Consider the following 9825-nt stretch of genomic DNA (forward strand, 5'->3'; position numbering starts at 1 on the left):
GATAAATATATTAAGGAGAAGAAATTTTAGGTAAGAGATTGGACACTATTGTTTGATTCAAAGTTCAAAGATTTTCAAGGGAAGTTTCAAACTTATTGGCTTGGGCCATATGAGATTGAAAAAGTCTTTGACAGTGGAGTGGTTAGAATAAGAACAATAGATGAGGAAAAGCTACCTCTTCCTGTGAATGGTGATCGGTTGAAGATATATCAAAAACCAGTTTCAAGAGAAGAGTTCATTAGGATTTTCTGGGATAACTCTGAAATGAAGCTAGTGAAGAAGAATCCTTCTTCTCCACTAACTTAGTCTTTATTTTTCCCAAGAAATGACTCATAAAAAAAATAAAAAAATAAAAAAAAAATAATAATAATAATAATAATAATAATAATAATAATAATAATAATAAAATACTAAATAGTATAAGGTTGAAAACCAATCATTGATTGGCATAGTTATACAGAAAACACAGGGTGAAAATCAGAGATATCTGACATCCTATATTTTCCATTTCCTTTCTATAATAAGTAGTGACAAAAAGCTATATTTATTTGAAGTATAGAGTCTGCAATTTCATAGTCTCATTCCATCTCATTTAGTTTTCATTCTGTTTTACAGTTCCACTTCATCTCACTGTCATTTTTCATTTACATTTTATTTTCACATTTTTACTCCATTTCACCCTAATTTTCATTTTTCTTACATCTCATTCCATCTCACTGTCATAACTCATTTCCATTTTATTTCTACATCCATATTTCATAAGCCATATTTCACTTTTTCTTCTTTTCACATTCTACAGTTGGTTCCATTCCGCAGCTAATCTTATTCTGCAGCTACAACACATTTATCAGCTTTGGCACAATTGTATAGCTCACAAATAAATCATGGATGCAGGGAAATTGAAGAATCAAGTTTTGGAGATCAACCATGCTCAAAGTACCTACGGATCAACACCAAAATAATTATCAAGAAAAAGGTTAAGTTCTAAGTTAAAATGAAAATTTATTTCAAACAGCAAGTCATAAACATAAGTTATGTATAATATGAATGATCATATGTCTCCTTAACAAGTCATCATTTGATTTGACTACCACATCTCCACCACATCTTCCACATTCGATACCCAACGGTCTATAGTGATTTTATCATACCACAACTCTGCTACGGTCTCCATAGTCTGTACTTAAAATGGTCTCTAATAACTCTATCTGCTAACCGTCATAACCACGATATGACCAAAGTATTCACGTCTCTCCAAACCCTCACTATCTACTTATTCCATACAAACCCATCGTTCTTTTTCACCATACGGGCAGAAAGTCCATTTCATAGACCAGGAGAGTAATTCTGAAGGTTAGCAAATTCTACGAAACAAAGACCATGAGACTCATTGTCAGGGCAGAGCCCGTAGGGGAAAAGTTTATGGAAGGGTACCCACAACTGAAGGAGATGCTACAGAAGAATGGATGGCTCAAATTCGTTGAAACATTTGATGGATATCACAAGGAGATCACAAAATCATTTGCTAGATCATTCGATGGTACAGAAGTAGAGATTGGAGACATTAAGTTCGCAGTAGCAAAATATTACATAGCAGAGGCTACAGAACTGCCAAGACTTGGTGAGAGGTGGTTCAGAAACAAAGAATTTCACAGTGAACCTTAGAAGGTAATCCTCAAGAACCCAGGTATGGATGTCACTGTGTATAGAAAAGGTATTCCTATTTCAGCACTCAAAAATAAATGGAGAAGCATGCTTTTCATATTACAAAAATTTATTACCTATGAGGGAAGATTCAGATGTATGTATGTTTATCATACACGTTTATTGATGAACTTTCTAGAAAATGGAAACATCAACCTCCCTTTCTTCCTTCTAAATAGTCTAAGGAGGATAGCTTCAAATGTACAGAGGGAAATAGAATCCCTGGAGACAACCATGTACCATCATGGGTTGGTCAAAATACTGGTTGAATATCATCTGAAAAGAATGGGAGACATCTGGGAAAACTTTCTAATAAGAAACCATTTCCAAGAGGCACTAGAATCTCCTGAAAAATATAGTATCAGAAAGAGTAGGAGAAAGAAGACTAATCTAACCATTCAAAGCAACCCTGAGCCTTCAGTACAGAAAAATGATGAAGAACCAATCTCTGAAAAATTAACAGAGATCCGAGAGAAAATCAAGCAGAAGAAGAAGATGAAAAAGAAAGATTGTGGAATTACTGAGAACAAACCTAAATCTCCATTACAATAATATGAAGGACAACCAATCTCTGAAAAGTTGACAGAGATAAGGAAACAAATCAAGAGGAAGGAAAATATAGGAAAGGAAAAAAGGGTACAAAAGAGGAAAACATAAACCCCCTACAACTTAGAAGGAGTTATAGACTCCGAGCTATGGTGAAGAAGGTATCATCAAAGGAAACGGAGTTCATATATCTAGAAGAAGAAACTCGAGTATCATCTCCTGAAAATGTTCGATTTACATACAATCCTCAAAACTCTCCTAGACAATATTTTGAAAGAAGTCCGAGCAGAGGATCCCCAAGTATAGACCTAGTACAACAACAAATTTATGATTACATAGAATCACTGGAAAAGAAAAGTGCCTCAATGGATCCAGGATCCTCGACCAATCCAGAACAACCTGTCATTCCACAAGAACCTCTGACTCACTCTCTCAAATAGGAAATCTATGAGTTGGAGATATCGAATAGGCATATCAAGAAAGAAAATGAAACCCTGAAGGAACAAAGCAAATTGGATAAAGCCATTCATGATAATACAATACTGCACCAAGGGCTATGGTACAAGAAGAATAGGAAGTTGAAGAGGAAGAATGGAAACTTGAACAAAATAGTGATCAACCTTAAATACAGACTTCTCATGAAGAAACCCAGGATGGCGGTCACTTCAAAGAGGAGCAAGAGAAGAAAGTTAGATGTACTGGCAGAGGTATCTAAGTAGATACAATAGGAAAGAAGAGTTCACAGTTTCAAAAAATTGCATGCAGACATGCAATGATTTTGTAGTGGGGGTATGCTGGAGCTCAAAATTACTCTCTCTTCGACAACTTTTCTCACTTATTTCTCTTGTTTTTCCATGAAAGACAGATCCCCATCATTGATAAATGATAGATTTTGTTTCAAGGAAGACATTAAATGATTGACATGCTATACTTTTGTGTTTTTTCTATTTGAAATAAGTTTTTGCAAATTAGCTATGGAACGTAACCCATTCTGTAGCGAACCATGTGTTCTCTAGCCACTTCCATGGTTGAGCAGGTTACAGGTGTCAAATGAGGAAACCAACCACATGGGCATCTCTGGAATGATCAGGACATGGATCCTATCCTAGTCACCCAGCCCAAATCGATAAAAAAGCTAGCTCAAGACCACAGTGAAAGGTGGAGTCAAACGAAGAAACCCGAGAGCAATAGGACTCTGTGTCCACTCTTCGTGGCTAATTAATAAATCTGACAGTTTTGTTGTAGAAATAACTCAAACCAGCCATCGGTGATAATAGTTCATGCAACCATCTTGCTGATTTAAAGTCACCTGTAGCTAATCAACCCTTTACGTAGATCTGTTGTAATATGTGGAAACCACTTGTAGCTAAATTCTCTCAAAACATAGTTAAGAATGTTTCTTTAAATATCAGTTGTAAATAACTGAGAAAGAGTTCGAATTTCTATATGTATTAAGCTCAGACTTACATCTCTGTAATTTTGGAACTTATTTTCCTCTTAATAGTATGAAGTCATGTTTGACCAAGTGATCATTCGCAACAGTATCTTCAAATAGTTACCAGCTCAACTCAATCAGTTGCAGAGGGCCCCTGCAGTGAAGGAGGTTTTTCTTTTGTTATTTGGTTTACTCTTTAGTTCAGCTTCATTATTTACTTTTAGCAGTATTTGTAGTTTAGATTGATTTCTTGTAGTTGTTTTTATTTTAATTCTGTTCACTATCATAATGTTAGAATTCAATGATGGAGTCTTCTTTCTCCTATGTATTTCATAAATGAAACTTGTTTTGTTTTAACAGGGTAAGGTGGAAAAGTAACAAGGATGCATTGTTGATTATTGTACTTACTGTTTGTTTCCTCCATTATTTATTTCCTAGTTCAGATTGCCAATGCACTGTGTGGATAAACATTTTTTGTCACCATTTCAACACTATATTGATTTAGTTCTCTAAACTATAGAGTACAGTATGTTGCTTGTTTTCCATCTCAAGAAAGTTATCTTTCAAAATTGGAGGCTTGGACAACTAAACGTGCTTTAGTTAATTTTCATTTTCTATAATTATTTCAATTTTCCTTACAGCTTCACCTTTTAATTTTGACTTAGGATTAAATGTCAGGATAGGATAGATACTCTGTTTTTCCTTCCTTCACCTTAGATTTTGAATACTTCCCCTTAGGAAATTTAGACTCATTTTCTCATAATTTAGATTGTATATCATTAGAAACCAAGGAAACCCCCAAAACAAAACAATATAAAAATACAAAACAACGAAGTAAGAAGGGTTAACTAGCACATACAATGCACTACACTTCATCAGCTTACGACCCTCGGATGATAATTTATGCAAAGCAATTTAGGAAACTAAATTTAATGAACATAAATCCCTTGGCGATAAACTCCAACCTTTGATTTTTTTATACTAATATGAATATTCTATAATATTCTAGGTAGGTTGAATCCCTACCATCCTCCTAATAATTATTGATAATTAAATTAAAATCCTAAAAACCCTATTCCAAAATAGACAAGTCTATCCGCTTAGTTATTGTATATAAAAAAAAATGGGTTCCCATTAACCATTTATGTGCAACGAAGGAAGTGTCAGGTTTATTGAGTTTACAAGTAGATAACTTACCACAAAATTTTAATGTGATCATTCATCACAATTAAACATAAAGTTGTTTTTCAAAATAAAATAAAACAAAATAAATACAAGCTTAAATGGCATATGTTTAATTTAGATCATGAAATGTAAGACAAATAGTACTTAAAAATATCATACTATAAGATCTTCAAACTATGTTAAAAAAAAAAAATTGTACTCAAGTCACTCAACATTTTAACAAATTATTGCTTTTCCTAGTCTCACTCTATAACCTAATGCTAGAAAACACATCTAAAAATAAGATCATTCAAAATATCGAAGCATTATCTATTCAAATTGCTACTTCACACAATATAAAATCTAGTTTCATATGTATTGCATAATAACTTTGCTCCTGTATAGTCTTCCTTGTTGGAAGTAAAAAGACCCTAAACAATACATGTCCCTCACATAACCCAATGATATTAGGAAAGATATAACTATAATGCTCTAATAGTATTCCATAACATTAGTGCCTTAGTATGGTCTTCCTTATTGGAAGCAACACAAGAGTGAATTATACAATTTAGTATGGGAAGCCAATGATATGAGGGATGATATAACTATAATGCCTAAATACTTGATTAAAATATTTCTACATTCCCATGCCCATTTGCCCATTAAATCAATGTATTTTTTCATAAATTAACTCAAATATTCCACCTTGGCAAGTGGATAGAGTTCTTAGAACATTATTTTCTTTTAAGTTATTTTAACCTCCATTAACTTATGGAGAAATCACCCTAAAGCTATGAGAACAATCACATGGCTTTAGTTTGTAGGAATAGATATGTGTAGACCTTTTAAATAAGTAGTAGAGTATTAAGCCCAATTTTTTTATTATCAATTTATAGAAAATCAGAAAGGGCTCTTAAAAAGTAAATGATGCATTATTTTCTTTCAACAAAATGAAAACAATGCAAATTCTCATCAAACAAGTGAGTGCAATAATTCCTTCCCTTAAATTTAGAGAAAACGAGAGACCTAAGTAATTAATAAGACACTTCCATACATTTTCTCTTATTTGACATAGAATATCATTTCAATTTAATAAAAGCAATAGAATTACCTATAAGTACAACCAATTTCTTTAGGAATTTTAACTTCAAAGTCTTGATAACAACTTCAAAGTCTAGGGGAATCATATCCCTTGAATTTTATTCCTTTTCTTTCCATTTTTCCCTTTCGGATTCTAACTCCTTGGAGGCATCATTTCATTCATTTGGCCTTTTAGATAAATAAGTTATTCCAAGTATTTTGACTTCTTTCATTCAAATCTCAAACTTGAATAAATTATATAAACTTATCCTACTAATTTCAAGCAAATTTATAGATGATTATCACAAAAGAATTGGAATCGTAGTGCGTGATAAAACATAATTTTCATACACTCAAGGTTTATTTTAGTTTTTAATCCTTGAAACCATTAAACACCATTCACCTCACTCTGTTGCACTTCGACACACATTATCTTGAGTTTTTCTCCTCCACTTGCTCACTACGAACTATACAAATGATATTCATTAGGTGATGTTTGGTTAGTGAGGAAAGCCCACCGTAAAATCCCTCATGTTTCATCTCATATTGGATTGATCTTGGAAAAAGCACATCCAATTTAGCTTCATCACTGCAATAATTAATTATCAATAATTAATTATTAATAGGTATAGTCAACTCCTGCATCCCCATAGGACTAGCATCTTGGGAATATTCTAGGGAGACTGGGAATCAGGGGGGCTTGTAAGCCTATAACTAATGCAATACACTTTTTTTATACATGAAATGGAAATTTCATTATATCAATCATACAAATAAATTTTATTCAACCATGGGAGGAGCACATGTTTGTTAGTTTTTTAGTAGGGTTTCATTGTTCACCATGGGAGGGGTATGAGAAGGATATGAGTGATCAAGATTAGATATTTATATTATTTCCATCCATCTTGATGCTTTTAGAGTGAATTTTTTTTAGGAAGTAGCTTATAATGCAAGTTTTACCATAGGGTCCCAATCTGGAAAATTGGGGTCCAAAACCTTCTATTTTGAGATATTAGATAATGTTTTATGGGATCTGAAACATATTAATTACTATGAACCCCTTGGAGCTGGTACAAACTAAAATTCCTTTCCAACAATTTAAAAAATACTTGAAATGGAAATTATGACACTAATAAGGTGACTTTTCACGGGATTTGAGAGGACACCACCTCAACCTCATTACTGAGGGAAAATGGACTAGTCATATGGCAACTATAAATAAGACTCCTAAAGGGTTAAATTGGTAGCTCTAATTGAGATTTGGAGTCAAACATAACCCCTAGTTTGTTATCAAGTTGTGTTATAACTAGGAGAGTAGGACAAAAATGGATTCCATTCTACTTGAGTACATTTTGTTCTATAATAGAGGAAAGTAACCTAGATTCAATAGTAAGAGAGAAGAAGAGAGGAGGGTTTGTATTTTGTAGCATGCCATGGGACATATGTCTCATGTAACTCCATATAGAGTTCCTTATCCTTTTTATTTGAATTATTTCCATTCTAGAGAAAAGAGAGCATAACAACCCCACCTTCCACCTAGGTCTTCTCTTAGAAGGGTTTCCCAATGAATATATTGGTGTTCAGTTTAATTGTCAAGTGCTAATGTTTCACTATTATCTATTTTCCATGTTTTATATATTGCATACATAAACATAAAAATCATTAATAGAAATTCTATAATCTTAAGGAATTAACCCCTCATAGTATAGGTTTTGCCTTCTTTCAATAGATTTCTTATGACAAAGTGTCTAGTAAAATACCCATGGTAGCTTACATTTCATAATGGTATCAGAGCATGTTTCGTTAGGTATTTATGGCAAACAAATTTTGTAGTAAAATATCCATGGTAGTTTACATATCATATACCACAACATGCTTCTTTGGGTATTTATGGAAAGTTGAAGGGGATACAATAAATGATTGAGCAAGAACCCATAAGAAACAAAAAATGAACAATGAATATTTTTACAATAACCCTCAACCCCAATCAAATAATATATTCTCATTGGAAGCACAGGTCAAAGATATATAACATAATACAAAACTCATTGTGGAAACTCTAGCAAACATGCCTAGAATGAGGGAAGATGGGGTTCTAAATTGGAAATAAGGTGAGAGGGAAATTTGGGGATTAAGAACCACCAAACTAGTAGTCTAATAAATAACCTAGAAAGGAGAAGTTAAATTTGTGTTATCATCCTTGTACCTTAAAATGATAAGAAAGAAATAATTATAGTGATCTTCAAGGTGTGCACAAGAAAATATTTGATGATCCAAAGACTAGTTCTCCTTATTGTATATATAGGAGACAAAGGGAATAGTTATAGTAATTAATCAATTTAATTAAAAGGAAAATATGTTGAGTAACTCCCTTGGAGATAAATTCCAACCTTTGATTTTTTTATACTAATATGAATATTCTATAATATTCTAGGTAGGTTAAATCTCTACCATCCTCCTAATAATTATTGATAATTAAAGTAAGATCCTAACAACCCTATTCCAAAATAGAAAAGTCTGTCCACTTAGTTATTGCATAGAAAACAAAATAGGTTCCCATTAACCATTTATGTGCAAGGAAGGGTCACTTTTGTTGAGTTTACAAAGAGATAACTTACCACAATATTTTAATGTGATCTTTCATGACAATTAAACATAAAGTTGCTTCTCAAAATAACATAAACTAAATACAAGTTTAAATGGCATACAGTGTTTAATTTCGCTGATGAAATGTAAGACAAATAATACTTAAAAATATCATACTATGAGATCTTCAAACTATGTTAAAAAAAATTGTACTCAAGTCACTCGAACATTTTAACAAATTATTGCTTGTCATATTCTCACTCTATAACCTAATGCTAGAAAACCCATCTAAAAATAGGATCATTAAAAATATTGAAGCATTATCTATTCAAATTCCTACTTCACATATTGTAAAATCTAGTTTCATATGCATTGCATAATAACTTTGCTTGTGTATATTCTTCCTTGTTGGAAGCAACAAAATCCTAAATAATACAAGTCCCTATGGTAACCCAATGATATTAAGAAAGATATAACTATAATTCTGTAATAGTATTCCATAACATTAGTGCTTTAATACGGGCTTCCTTGTTGGAAGCAACACAAGAGTGGACCGTACAATTTACAATGCACAACCAATGATATGAGGGATGATATAACTATAATGCCTAAATACTTGATTAAAATATTTCTACAATCCCATGCCAATTTCCCCATTAAATCAAGGTAGTTTTGCATAAATTATCTCAAAGGTTCCACCTTTGCAACTAGATGGAGTTCATAAAATATAATTTTCTTATATGTTATTTTAACCTATATTAACTTATGGAGAAATCATCTTAAAGCTATGAAAACAAGTTGATGGATTTAGTTTGTAGGATTAGATATGTGTAGATGTTTTAAAGAAGTATTAGAGTATTAAACTCGATTGTTTTATTATAAATTTAGAGAAAATCATAAAGGGCTCTTAAAAGGTAAATGGTGCATTATTTTCTTTGAACTAAATGAAAACAATTCAAATTATTATCAAACAAGTGAGTGCAATAATTCCTTCCTTTAAATTTAGAGAAAACAAGAGACCTAACTAATTAATAAGCCACTTCCATACATTATCTCTTATTTGACATAGAATAGCATTTCAATTTAATAAAAGAAATAGAATTACCTATAAGTACAACCAATTTCTTTAGGAATTTTAACTTTAAAGTCTTGATAACAACTTCAAACATAATTTTGTGATATATATATATCTCTCTCTCTCTCTCTCTCTCTCTCTCTCTCTCTCTCTCTATATATATATATATATATATATATATATATATATATATATATATATATATATATATATATATATATATATATATATATAT

Source organism: Pinus tabuliformis, chromosome 7 (assembly GCF_031772625.1).
Source record: "Pinus tabuliformis cultivar Carrire ecotype Pingquan chromosome 7, CPIR1, whole genome shotgun sequence".
In the NCBI taxonomy this organism is placed as follows: Eukaryota; Viridiplantae; Streptophyta; class Pinopsida; order Pinales; family Pinaceae; genus Pinus; species Pinus tabuliformis.